Below are 15,300 nucleotides of genomic sequence, written 5' to 3' on the forward strand. Positions count from 1 at the left end.
TATACGTGAAACAGAAGCGACAAAGTTCCTTAAGTTGAAGGGCGCATTACAAAATGTCAAGATAAGCAATAATGACAGGACACCTGGGCGCATGCCACATCAATAACGAACTTCGGCGCGCTAATGATGATGATTATCATTTTACTTGTCATTATAATGATTAAAAAATAGCGAACATTCGAGAGATAATCGGCGGAAGCGCCGTGTCATTATTGCAAAATCTCGAATGGTCCCGGAGTGTGTTTTGATATTTCTGATCGTAGAAGTACTCGTTATTCTGTTTCTGATCTTACATTATTTGATTCCACATCATATTATAGGTATCAATGCCAGGTACAGGTGTATGCCCCCCGAGAAAATATAATAGAATAGCCCGGTAAAACTCTATTGGCCTGAAGCTGACGCCATCAAGACATTGTCGTCGATTACAAGCATGGAAATAATAAGTACTTACTCAACTCTCAAGAAATAAAAAAAATGTCTTGCATTTTGACAGTGACTGTGTTGTTGATACGCAACGTTAACGGGGGTTCGAAAATACCTGCACTGCTACTACCATGGAACAATATAGCATTTTTCTGGAGTTATATATTATGTACCCAGTGATTATTGTTTCTAGCAGCCGGCTCCCGCAGGGCGGCGCGAACATTCGTCAGTGTCGCGGCTCCCGACTGCACATTCTGCGCTAATCAGCGCGGCTACTGAGGAACTCTGAGAGGGAACTTTTTATTTTTATAAACATTGCTTTTACAGGAGAGATATCGAACACGAATGTCAAATAAAAATAAATTTGGAGCAGGCGTTATGATTGGCGCATGGAACATGTGATACACGTAGAAGGTCACAGTTTCCTATTATGATGGTATTAATCCTACGTCCTAGTAAGAAAAGAAGAGATTTTAGAGTTACAGGAACTCTGCCGAAGCAGAGTTGTCAAAAATATGAGTTAGACTCATTTGAGTGTTCCCCTCCACGGAAATCTTTAGTAAAAGGCGAAAGATTTATACGTTTTGAAGGGAAACCAGAGTACCGAATATAAGCTCTCCTCACTATATCAATATACACCGTAAGCCAAACCATACCGCGATGTAGAAATGATACAAGTAGCGCCATCTAGTTAATTACCTGTGAACCAAAAATACAACTCGTAATCATCCACTGATGGACATAGGCGTCACCCAAGGAGCGCAACAACACTCTGTCCTCAGCTTTCCTCATCCAGCGTAGTATGTATAATTATAGTATTGTAGTCGTTACAGCGAACGGCCTGTGACACCACGCTAGTATTGCCTGTTTGTGGTCTTCATACGCCTCAACGGTCATCGGTTCTTCAGCAGGTATATATTATGACCAGTCCACTGCCATTTCAGCTAGCAGATAAAGCTTTTAGACCATTACTATAAGCAAAAGGAATTTAATTTTGAACTTTCTCTCTTAAAAGTAGCTTCAGACGAGTACTAAAGTAATAAGTTATCCGGAGTTTAGATTCACGAAAATCCTTCAAAATTTAACTTGTCACTCCAACTTTGATTGCGTCAATTTGGCTTCAATTAGCGTAGAATCAATCTGAGCAACAAACGCAGATAATAGAGTAAACTCGTCAGTTCTTCCGTCAATTTATCACCATCATGGGCGAGCGAGTTGCCGGGTTCGAGTCCCAGCAACTCATAAATCATCGTTCAGCCTCATATCACAACTTGGGAGTTTTGTTTGTACCTCCCTGCGAGGCCTACGCGTGAAACTAGTTGAGGGCAGCTCGGGTCGTTGATGTAATGAAAACAAGCCTACTTTTACGAGCTTACATCGTCATGTATAAGTTGGCATGTGGAAAATGATAGGAACTATTTTTTTACAATAAGTAGATATTTGTTTTATTTACTTATACCAAAATTAAGAAAACTGACTCAAAATATAAAAAATGAGGCATAGAGGCATATTTGAAATTTTCGAGAGATATGAGCAAAATAAACAAAAATATTAATAAAAGTTACTGTGAGCTATCGGGAGACAGACTGGCCATATAAAATTAACACTGTGATTTTCGTAATTCATCAGCTGCAAATTAATTGGATGTAAAAAAAAACAACAGAAAACAATTTTTTTTATTAGTAATATAGAGAGTACTAAGTATTCATTCCATTAAATAATTAACCCAAATATGTTCGTAGTGTTCATGAGTAGACCTTGGCAAGCAAGTTTGTTCCTCGGATATTGTTTGCAAACAACATTAGGCCCATTTTGTTGCTTTTCTCAATCACGAAGTACTGCATCGCACTTGAGTGGGTCTTTATCAGTTTAATGAAAGTGCTTCGTTGTATTTATATTTAAAAACGTATTTTAACTATCCCACAAAAATATGTATTAAATAATTATGTCAAGAACCCTCATACAAACAGGAATTTCTTTCAAAAGTGTGCACCTACTATAGGTAACCAGGTACAAATGATCTACCTACTGACCCAACTCGACTATCATTAAACTAATCTCGACTTCTCGAGCTCATTTCTAAAAAGACGCGTACGTATAAATCGGTCCCTTATTTGCCTACTCTTAATGCAGAATCCAATTATGAAACTAGACCAGAACAATCACATAAATTCCGAACAATTACTCCAATATGGTCATCGGTCAGACGGATTTTCTAAAAACTAACGGGATCCGGCGTAAGTGCAACACGCTTGATCGTAAAATGATAGCAAGCGCTGTGGTCAAGTAGATTTCATTTACTTTACTAGTTACATAGATTATATAAACATATCAAGTGTTTATGTATTCGATCGTTAATTATAATTGATCAAATTCTTATTTTAAATTGAGCAAATCGTAAACATTTTCACAGTAATAGTTATTAGTACAAAAGTACAAGAATGTGGATGAATAAACCACGGTAATGGATAGTGGATGAGTATGTGGTATATGTATGGCTATAGAATGAGTGGATGGATCAGTTTAATTTAAAACTTTCGCCCTTAATTTTATCAGGATCCAACTTACTTTCCTATATGCTAGGAAGTACGTAGTTCCCTAGAAAAAACATACACGAGTTCAGAGTTCCTAATAACGACTTTAAAGTTATGTATTTCGTACGGCCTCTGACCCCAACGACCGCGTTGGCCATGGGCAGCCGAGTGCAGACGAATGGCCGATTGTTCTATAATTTATTTGTTTTTGACGTTGATAGCCAACTCTGTGACTCGATAGTGCCGCCCCTGTGTTCTATCTAATCTGTGTTAGTTTTGGCTATCATTTGAGTTAGCTTGAATCGCTGACATTTTGCACCCAAAATGCCACCGCTCTGTCGGTGTTAATAATATGGTACGTATAGGTATTTTAACATGAACCGCCTATTGCAAGACACGAATGCTCTATCTAAATACCTTAGACGAACAAAATAATTAAATTAATTATGAAAAAGGTAATTTCCAGAGACAATACTTTGACGACCGAATGGCGTAGTGGTTAGTGACCTGACTACTGAGCCGATGGTCCCGGGTTCGATTCCCGGCTGGGGCAGATATTTGTTTAAAGACAGATATTTGTACTCGGGTCTTGGGTGTTGATATTTATATTTAGTAACTATCTATCTATGTATTTGTGTAGATATATCAGCTGTCCGACACCCATAACACAGGTTCTGCCTAGCTTGGGGTCGGATGGCCGTGTGTGAGATGTCCCCACATATTTATTTATTTATTTTATTTATAAAAAAAATACAATAATTCACCATCCCTTCAATACTGAAAATCTTTAACCGATTTCAGTTAAATGCGCCCTAATTCGGAATAAAGATCCGTCGCAGGTCCGATGTTTTTCAGCCAGTAACGAACTATTTTATACCCCCCCCCCCCCCTCTGCCAGTCCCACGAGAAAATAAATTAATTAAGCCTTACATCGAGGTGCCTGTCGGGGGCGCCGGGGAGCTATGTTCACTGGATACGGTATTTAAAATAGGCTTAATATCGTAAGGACTAACTACAAATGTAAGCGTCCTATTGGTACCGAACTTAAAACGAATGGACGCGCTTGTGCGAATTTCTATACAACTAATACTGAATACGATGCGTCCCTTGTGTACGATAGCGATAGGTGGACACTTACTTTAAAGTCCCATTCTCACCATACTCTGATAGATTATACATAACAAGGGATTAGTTGTTGACTTTTGACACACCTGTCAAGAATTAAAGATGGAGATGACGTATAATATAAGCGATAAGACCGCCTTTTGTACCCTAGTTAAGTGACTAAGTAAAATTGTTAATTATTTCTTGGTGTACAAATAAAGAGTACTCTATCTATCTATCTATCTATAATTTAATACAGTGATTAGTAGAATATTGATGAAATTACAATGTAACAAGGGTGTTAATGATCTAACAGACTCTGGTGAAACTATGCAAAGCCTATTTGCCTTCTCCACGCCAACCGCTGCCTGGCTGCAGGCGCCGCGCAATCAACTAACAAGTGATGTAATTTGATTGGTCGCTGGATTCGAACCCTGCACTCTTTGCTTGTGCGACTTCTATTTAACGACTTACGTGCCAGGCACTTTCAAATGACTATTAACTCGCTCCTGCCTCTGGGTTGCTCTTGATAATAATGACGGCTAGAAGGGTAAAACGTTCTACTGACTAGACATTGCATGTGGAAAAATATGACTGTAATTATAATAACATATGTATTCCAAAAGTGGTATAGATAGTCGAAAAAGATCACCTTCTGCAAGAGGTAATTCTTTACTACTTTTGTCCAACGACTTTTGGAAATGTTGTTTTGGGCTTATTATACCCTTTTTGCAACACTCTACCGCATACTATCAACATAAGGATGAGGTTTATAGGATTCCATTATTTTTTTACATCTGGAACACAAAGATTTGAAAATAGATAAAAGAATTTAGGACATCAGACAAGATTTTTTGAAGAAGTAGCTAGCTAGGATAGCGGTTTTAATAGTTTTTTTTGTGTCTACATATACAGGGTGATTGGTAAGTCGATGTATTCCTTTAAATGGGTTATAGACGAAGGCATTTCCAGTCGATTGAACCCCATAATGCATTATCCGAAAGTCAACCATTTCTGAATTATTTAAGTTTTTAGTTTTTTTTTGTTTTTGCCAAAATTTATGTTTAAAAGCAAAACCATTTTTTAAATACTTTTTTGATTGATTTGCATTAGTGACATCTTAGCCAACTAATTATTATCATTAAATGCGCAATATTTAACTTGATTTAGACACAGTGCTTCAAAATACGTGAAACATTATGAAAATGTTACGAAAGGTGAAAACAAAAATGTTGAATTTAAAAAGAATTTTAACTGAAAATTTTTCAGGCACTACAGTTTAACCCCCTTATTCATAGAAAAGTTACAATACGTTTTAACTAATAAACTGTTTTGTCCCTCTCCGACAAAGAACAATTTGTTCTTTGACAGAGAGGGACAAAACAGTTTATTAGTTAAAACGTATTGTAACTTTTCTATGAATAAGGGGGTAAAAATATAGTCAATTTATAAGCTTTCAAAAGACATATGCATATCCAAAGTCGATTAAGGTATGACCAAGATATAGCCAAAACAACCACATAGGCGGACAAATCTCAGTAGGGAAACGAACAAGATTTGTTCAAATTTTAAGGTAAAAACTCTTATAACTAGACTGTGTAGAGCTCTGAACCGTTTATTAATTATTGTTCTCCGATAGCGCGGTTCCTCAAAAGCACACATTGCTTGCTGTTGCTTCACCGAAATAATACTTGTCCGATAACATGGTTAGCCGAAAGTACTTTTCGATAACTATAGGTTCAACGATAGAATGCTTTTTCGACTGCACAGTTTGTCAAATTGTTTAACCGATAAATTGCATCACCCATAACACTATTCGGTGAAACTTTTCAGCTAAAACATTTGGCACAGTTGTGTTTGAACACGGTGAAGTTAAAACAATTATTGTCGAACAGTGCTATTGTCTAAACGTGCTACTGGCCAATTATGTTTTTGGCGAATTAACTGTCGTCGAACAGTACAACTTTTGGAGAACCGGGTTGTATCATTCTTTTGTTTTACCAATCATAATAATTGAAAAGTACTTTCGGCTAACCGTGTTTTCGGACAAGCATTATTTCGGTGAAGCAACCTCATCGTCGATCTTTGCTTTTGAGGAACCGCGCTATCGGAGAACAATAATTAGTTAACGGTTCAGATTCAGAGCTCTACACAGTCTAGTTATAAGAGTTTTTACCTTAAAAATTGAACGAATCTTGTTCGTTTCCGTACTGACATTTGTCCGCCTATGTGGTTATTTTGTCTATATCTTGGTCATACCTTAATCGATTTTGGATTGGCATATATCATTTGAAAGCTTATAAATTGACTATGTTTTTAAGCTGTAGTGCCTGAAAATTTTTTTTAAATTCAGCATTTTTGTTTTCACCTTTCGTAACATTTTCTTAATGTTTCACCTATTTTGAAGCACTGTGTCTAAATAAAGTTAAATATTGCGCATTTAATGATTATAATTAGTCGGCTAAGGTGTCACTAATGCAAATCAATCAAAAAAGTATTTAAAAAATGGTTATTATTTTAAATATTTTGCTTTTGAACATAAATTTTGACAAAAACCAAAAAAAAACTTATATAACTCAGAAATGGTTGACTTTCGGATAATGCATTATGGGGTTCAATCGACTGGAAATGCCTTCGTCTATAACCCATTTAAAGGAATACATCGACTTACCAATCACCCGGTATATTATATTGTGTGTAGGTATCATACCTACTGGCTATCCGTGTCATTGGTGTAGATAAAAATAGACGGTAAAGCTATTCTTAGAATTGCGATTACTGCCAGTTTCAATAACTCTATCTACTGATGACTGGTACAGTGCCACAAACTTATCTGTTCCGGGGAGAGCTCACGTAAATGTCTAATATTTCTTCATTCTGTAAGATTTTATGTTTGCCAGTAGTGGTAATTCGCCCTTGCGGTATTAATAAACCCATATATTATTTAACAATATAGAATTCATTAGTAAGTTATGAGATATGGATCAATTTAGTTCGCTCTCACCGGAACAGATAAGTTTGTCGCACTATAGTTACTTTCATACGATTTTGACAGGTTGTAACTTTTGAAGTGTCAAAATAATATGAAAGTAACTACCAGTCATCGGTAGATACAGTGCCACAAACTTATCTGTTCCGGTGAGAGCGAACTAAATTGACCCATATCTCATTATTTACCAATGAATTATATATTGATACAGATTAGATGGGTTTATTGAAACCACAAGAGCGAATTACCACTACTGGCAAACTTAAAATCTTATAGAATGAAGAAATATTACACATTTAGGTACGTGAGCTGTCACCGGAACAGATAAGTTTGTGGCACTGTAGAGTTATAGAAACTGGCAGTTAGGATATTTAGAAATGGCTAACCAGGAATACTAATAACAAATTTCATCACACAAGAGTTAATCCTAACTTGAAGTACCTATAATAAACATGATGATCGTGAAGTCCATTAAACGTCAATGGACAACATTTCAAAAAACTAAAGCTGCTATAAATCAAAAACCATTTCGAGATTTAGCTCTAAAGGGCACAAAAAAAATGTTTTTGTATTTTTTGGATGTATCATTTTCGAGAAAATCATAAAATAGTAAAAAAGTGCTGATGACGACATGCATCAGGTGCGATGCATTTTGATGATCAAAGCCCATAGATTTAAAAACAAAGTAACTGTCACTTTCATTTTTGATTGACGTTGACGTTTTATCGTGACGTTGTTGTTTATTTGGGTCATTTTCATTAATTCTGTTCTGACACTTTCTGACTATTTTTTTTATTTATTATTAAGAGATGACCTCTATATAATATGTCCCAGAGCATGCCACCGCCTACACAGTTGAAAAAATGCTTCTGCTTATTTTTTTACATGATAAGTACCTACTTTCCATCTTCAGAAAGGGTGTCATTTAAACGATCGCCAATTAAATCCGTTTTGAATTTGCTAAATAATAGGTTTGAAGGCAAAATAGTAGATTTGCCAGCAAATTTTTGCCCCCAAACAATTTTAAATCAATTCAACAATTAATCACTTAAAATTGCCGGGATTTATGATCAAGTGGCAAGTTAACATTTATGTATATATTTTAATAGGTATGTCCACATAACTCGATGTTATGTTTAATATTTAAATGAAACAAAAAATTAAGTTTAAATCATCAATATTCTTAATTAAAAACAACATAAACAACCTTCTTCTAATTGTAACTTAAACCTTAATCTTCTTCTAATCAAAAGCAATCTTATTGTAATTAAAACTTAAACTTCCTCTCTTCATCATCATCATCATCAGCCAATAATCATCCACTGGTGGAGATAGATCCGCTCCCAAGGAGTGCCACAACATTCGGTCCTCTGCCTTCCTCATCCAACCACTATCGGCTATCCGCCTAAGATCGTCAGTCCAGCGGGCAGGAGGGCGTCCCACGCTCCGTTTGCCTGTTCGTGGTCTCGACTCGAGAACTCGTCTACCCCAACGGTTATCGGTTCTTCGGCAGATATGACCAGCCCACTGCCTCTTCAGCTTGCATATTTTGACAGCTAAGTATGTCGGTAACCTTGGTCCTCTGACGGATAATCTCATTTCTGATACGATCCATCAGAGAAACTCCAAGCATAGCTCTCTCCATAGCACCGTCTCCGCTAATTTGTAAACTCATGTATTAAATTGCTAACGAATTATAATGTTTTAATAACTGGACCAATCATAATGTAACTACTGCAATGCTGATAAAATATGAATTAAAAAGAAATCGCAACATGCGACCTAGAGTCAATATATTTGCTGGCAAATCTACTATTCTGCGGGCGCAGTTATTATTTGAGGAGCAAAAATAATATTCTGCATACAAAGTTTTTATTTATGTAATGAACTCAAATTTTTTGGCAATCCATCTATTATTTTAGATTTTTGTATTGATATTATTTGCTGATTCATACCAGAGGACACTTTTTATTTATTTGAGGACAAAAATATATTGTTGCGGTTGATCTATTAATTTGCTGATACAAGTTGATGACAAAAATAAACTTTGCTGGCAAGAAATATAGTTCCCCTTCAGAAATATCAATGTCATTTGAAAATGACCCATTTGTTGGTTGGCATGTAAACAAAGTTTAAATGTCACTTGTCAGTGTCATTTATGTTTTTTTCGAGACTCAGGCAATAGACAAAAATAAAAATTGAGCCTAATATGTAACGTCACTTCCGGTTTTAAAATAATCAACTTTAAAATTAAAAATAACATGCAAAAATTAATGTATATACAAAATAAAAAAATACGGGTCCACTAATTTTCTATAAACTTTCCGAATAGCTAATAAAAATATAGGGTAAAGAAAATGAAATGTTGTCCATTGGGCAATTTTCTCAGGGCATAGACCTTCCTTCTAACCATGGCTACCTAAATAACTCCAATATAGACACTAGTACTGCCATAGGTACAATTATGACTTCACTTTATAGAATCGTTTGCATTTCATGTCAAACGCAAATTTATAGAACCTCCATTATTTTCGTTTTACAGAAAAAAAACAGATAGCGGGAAGGTACTTGTGTATATTATTTTTTCAAAATAGTAAAATTTTAAGCTCGTGCTGTCACACAGTGCTCTGATGCTCAACAACTGTTTATCTCCTCGCTGCGCCCCTCGAGACCTCAATATGTGCTGCGCCCCGGCGTACTGCGTCCTGCTGCACTATTCTGTTCACCATATTCTATTTTGACAAGGAAACCTACTTACTCTGTTTCAAGGAAAATTGCTTCCTTTGTTCACATTGGACAGCAATTGTTCAACTACAACATCAAGTATCTACCGTTTAGGATGCAGTTAAGTGCTGCATGAAATTTACATTGGTGACATCATGGCTTGGCTAGTGATCACTGATCAAGGCACATAATTAGTTCGATTCATATTCACTATAATATTGGGTATTATAAATATATGGTAAGAATAAATATATATGGTAAGAATAAATTGGGACTGCTCGCCGCATATCACCCTCCCAAGGCAGACGCAGCAACGCACTTAAATCTTCAATACAAAATTCAATTCGGTGTCTTTTAAAGTCTGATTATTTTTCATTTCCTTGATTTAATACCGTACTAGGGTCCTGAATCCGGCGCCTGACAACAGGACGTGCCCAAGAATATCATATTTATGAACTCTTAAGCGTCTAGGTATTATTTTTTGGTTCACTGGCTTGGAATAAGGCGGTGGAGGTAAATTAAAGTGTGGTTTTGAGATAAATCTTCGTATATTTATAAAGGTTTCCGCTCTTGGCCTCAGCTTACATGGATTGGTTTTTTACCTCCTGAATAATCTCCTTGGATCATTCCTTTGTGGCCCTTCAGTGGTTAAGAAGCGGATATGTGATGTGAGGGAGTGAGGGGTCTGAGGGTATGTGATAGTATTTACCTGCACGTAACATTTCAGTGTAAGTAATACCTACTAGGGAGATGTGATTTTATTTTACGTAAGTTTTTTATATACTTAAATAAATAAATAAATAAATAAATAATAATAAATAAATATGTGGGACATCTCACACACGGCCATCCGACCCCAAGCTAGGCAGAACCTGTGTTATGGGTGTCGGACAGCTGATATATCTACACAAATACACAGATAGATAGATACTTAATATAAATATCAACACCCAAGACCCGAGAACAAATATCAGTGTTTAAACAAATATCTGCCCCAGCCGGGAATCGAACCCGGGACCTTCGGCTCAGTAGTCAGGGTCACTAACCACTACGCCATTCGGTCGTCAATACTTAAGTAGATATTTCGTGTATTTAACTTCGTAACTAATGTAGTTTAATAAAATGTACCCATACGACGCTAACTTTCAAGTGTGCAAAGATAAATGGCTACAAACCTCTTGAAAATTTTAAACTTCCCATTTTATGCTTTCCCGAGGAATTCTGCATTTAATGGAACTTATTAGCCGCCCATGACGTCTGCGACTCAGACTATTCTAATACAATTAGCTGGAGCGCACTTTTGTAATTAAATCCAGTCAGAGGCAGCGACATATTAACGTGCAAGTTGAGCCCCTGTAATAATAGTGGAGCAACATCGCACGCCGACATATTGCTAAGACGTAACTGGCAGGCGCTTGCTCCGCTGTGCTCTCTTCACGATACCACGTCTTCAAATATATTCCGTTTAAGTTATATTAGTGGAGGCAAATAATAAATACATGCTACATTTTTTTCATTATTTAAGTTCAATTTTTTATGTTATGCCAATAAAATAAGCATTTCTCACCTCTAAACCTTAATTATTCAGTAAAAAATATTTGATTACTTGGACCAAATTTTTGCTGTTGGTATTTTTACATAACTATAGAGTCATTTAAGTAAACTTACACCATAATTTTATTACTGAAATATTTTACCTAGAATCAATAGATATCATCAGTCCTACTACTTATCAAAAACAAGTAAAATATGTATACTGTATGTGCCTACCTAGTAAGTAAACATGTCGTCCACAAGACGAAGCAACTCGCTCGCAACATATCGCCTCCTCGAGGCTGCACATTGCTCCACTCTCCACTCTCTATGACATGCACTAATTTAGCTAATTAGCGTTTTCCTGCTCGGATGCCTGGGGGTCATTCTTTATGACGAAAAACTAAGTTTCGGAGCGCTACTGCGCGAAGAGTCTATCTCGTTGTACTAAACGTGTCAGTTGTACGACAGTGTATCTATCACGGGCGAACGTGGCAATACGCTAGCGTTGTACGATACTAGACAAAAATATGGGAAAAGAATTGCCCGAGCACAGGATTTGAAACCTCCGTTTACGTTGCGTATCGTCAAATGTCACTGTCAAAATGTAAGGCAAATTTGTTAGTTCCAAAATGTTTTTTCCATGTAAGATGGAATTTCACCAAACGCTAAACGTATTTAGTAGCCTGTCATACGTCTGTCAGTTAGTACAATATGTATTTAAAATTTGATTTAAATACGTTTAGCGTTTGGTAAAAGCGACCATTCGTGTAGATTAGAAAATAGTATCGAATCCTATGCTCGCGCCTCGCGCCAACGTAGACACTTGTCATATTAATTACTATCGAATTACGCTAGCGATTTGAGCACTCGTGATCGAGGCCCAGCTCTCGTTCGTTCATCTTTCGTCGGTATAGAGTGGCCCCGGGGGTCCCTGGGGCTCGGCGGAGGGGCTGAGGGCACTCTTGTATGCGACTAATGCGGCCGCGACACAGCGCCTGAGCGTAATGTACTGGCAACGATATACTTCTGTGAAATTGCCTAATTGGCCGTCGTAGGGACGGTTATTTTTCTGTTTTAATTAAGGATGTTCTGCCGTGGAGAAGGCTGTAAGGCCATCAGCGTGACATCAATGACATGCTAAGCAGAGATTCGCTGGCATGTCATAATAATTTTATGTACCGAAGTGAGCGTTGTTTTATGTTTGGTAGAACTATTATAAAAATAAAGGTTAATTATCTTCTTAACCAAACGTAGGTCAAAACCACTTCCCAAATGAAACTGAAACAATTTACTTATTCAGTGCTGGGATAAGTACCTAAATATCAACTGCATCACAGCACATCGGGCGTCAGTGAGTGTCCGACGCTGACTCGTGTCGATTCCCGACCCTCAACTAGGGGGCATCTATCCCCATCATTGGGTTTATTCGGTTTTCTTGTACCTCTGCGGGTAGTATATGGCCAGTTTCCTGTTTGCGCTTCGCAATTAGTGGGCCCCGCTTCGGTAGGCAATGACTAATGGATAGAGAAGGATTTGTTTGTTAGTCCAGTCTGCTGTAATTAATTCTTGGCCTGAAATTTGTGATGATATTATGGAATAATTCTGTGTCCATTTTCATAGATTTATTAGCCTATAGGTCTTATTAATTACTTAATTTCCTATGAGCAATATTATGTTATTAAGTTAAGTTGTTGCCGAAACGAAAGACACCAACTATTATAGGACATCCAATTTGTATAATTTACTAACATCTCAACGACCTCTGATTGACTGCAGCATCTAGCTATGGCTTATACAGCAAGGTGCGTTTATATTCATCATACAGTAGGTATAATACAGTAAAGTTAACGAAGATCTTCAGAATTCGCTGCAAATTGTTTCTACCCATACCCAAATAAATGCCCAAATACAAAATACTTCGGTAGATGATAGACCGTATCCGCTGTACCAACCTCTAAACAGAAAACAAAATACCCGCAAAAACATAACTCATTTCAGTACACATTAGCACATAGCTACCTGCCCACCCTCCTTCCTGGGCATTGCCTATCTCGCAACAATAACCTCGCACTAATATCTTTGCCCAAAAAGCCGTCATTACTCAGGAACATTAATTCAACACCGGCGATAGGCCTGACCTGCAGATAGGTCGGCATAACTCCAGCTGCGATAGCCGACGGAGGAGAGACCCTATTCTGGATACCAACTCGATGAGGCATTTGTTGACGATGTTATTGAATTAGGTGATGATACTAGTACGTACATACGTACTTATTATATATTGTATTACGGTCTTATTCATAAAAAGTTACGGGAGACCTATAGGCCTGCTATAAGCAAATGTCAAAAAAACTTTATTCATAAACGATCAATAGCGCTAAAGAACTCTCCAACTGATTCGTAAAACCTTGATATGCTAAAGTTGGCTGGACCCTACTAGACACCTTCCGTAAACCTCCTCTTGTACAAAAACATGGCGGCCGGTCAACGGTCAACAGCTGTTCTGCTTTATTGACGATTTGACATTTGTTGTGAGTTAATATTTGCTGAAAATAAGTTGCCATGGTAACGTAAAAATTTTTTTTTTTTTTTGTGGGTTTTGGCTTGGCCAACTGCGCCTTTAAGCCAACGTAAACTTTTTTAAGTGCCGCGCCGTGGCTAACATAGATAGATAAGATACATTTCATTCATTGATAAATGAATGAAAGTTTTCGCTATTTTTGTTTATGGTTTCGTCGGACCGGCAACTTAATAGGGTAAATGCATAGACCTACTACCTCTAGACTGGCAATCGCCGTGTGCACTATTCTCTTTCTCACTCAAACCATAGATGTTGCCGACAAAAAATTAAACCTAAATATGGGGAAATTTAACTTATCATAATAACAAAAACAAAACTTGAGTATATCGTCGGTTGATAGGAAAAAGACACTAAAGGCTAATTTTTCAATAGCCAGATAAAAGTTTTGCTGGGAAATAATTTTGATGCTGTTGCGTCTCAATGTTTCTCAATGTTTGTATTACCCAGATAACATTTATCTGAATATTGAAAAATCTGCCTTAGTGAGTTTTTCCTGTCAACCGACGATATAAGAAAAAAAACTTTACTCATACTTATTTGATTTCAATATAATTGTTTAATATACACAAACTGAGTTGATTGTATGATTCATTGTCTTCGTCCAATCGAAACAATCCTCTTCAAAATGTGCCGAACACAATTTTTGTATGTTTCTTTGGTTCCCAATTTGTGCGACCGGTAATGTCTATCCATTTTCTTGATATTTTTTTTTCTGTCGGAAACCTATGAAGCAGAGATAAATGGATGAGCATGAGCATTATAATCGTGGGCCAAATATGTGATGGGGTTTTTTTTAAAGGAAACACGTATTTCGTATCAATACAATAAACTTTATATTCTCTCTCTCAGCCTTCTGTAGTCCACTGTTGGACATAGGCCTCTCCTAACGATCGCCACCCCAAACGGTCACCCGCCATCTGCATCCAGCGGCTTCCCGTTACCTTCCGCAGATCATCAGACCAACGGGTTGGGGGGCGACCGACACGCCGTTTGCCGACACGGGGTCTCCACTCCAGAACCTTTCTACTCCAGCGGTCGTCGGCTCTGCGGGCTACGTGGCCAGCCCATTGCCACTTCAGCGTGCTAATCCTTTTGGCTATGTCGGTAACTTTAGTTCTCCTGCGGATTTCTTCATTACGAATCCTATCTCGCAGGGACACGCCTAACATAGCCCTTTCCATAGCACGTTGAGCAACTCTGAGCTTGTGGATAAGCCCTTTGGTGAAGCACCACGTCTCGGCTCCGTAAGTCATCACTGGCAACACGCACTGATTGAAAACGTTTGTTTTCAGACACTGAGGTATGTTTTCAGTGAAGATGTGTCGTAATTTCCCGAACGCTGCCCATCCGAGTTGGATTCTACGAGCTACCTCTTTATCGAAGTTGGATTTACCTAATCGGATCAC

The 15,300-nt window shown here is 37.4% G+C and overlaps 1 non-coding gene across 1 annotated transcript; it reads right to left on the reverse strand.

The window, feature by feature from the left end:
- Positions 1-912: 912 nt before the first annotated feature.
- On the reverse strand, positions 913-1,030 carry LOC119690702. The gene has a single exon (XR_005253699.2). It is a non-coding gene; the product is annotated as a U5 spliceosomal RNA (small nuclear RNA).
- Between the last annotated feature and the right edge of the window lie 14,270 nt (positions 1,031-15,300).

This window comes from Plutella xylostella, chromosome 19, assembly GCF_932276165.1.
Source record: "Plutella xylostella chromosome 19, ilPluXylo3.1, whole genome shotgun sequence".
Classification (NCBI taxonomy): domain Eukaryota; kingdom Metazoa; phylum Arthropoda; class Insecta; order Lepidoptera; family Plutellidae; genus Plutella; species Plutella xylostella.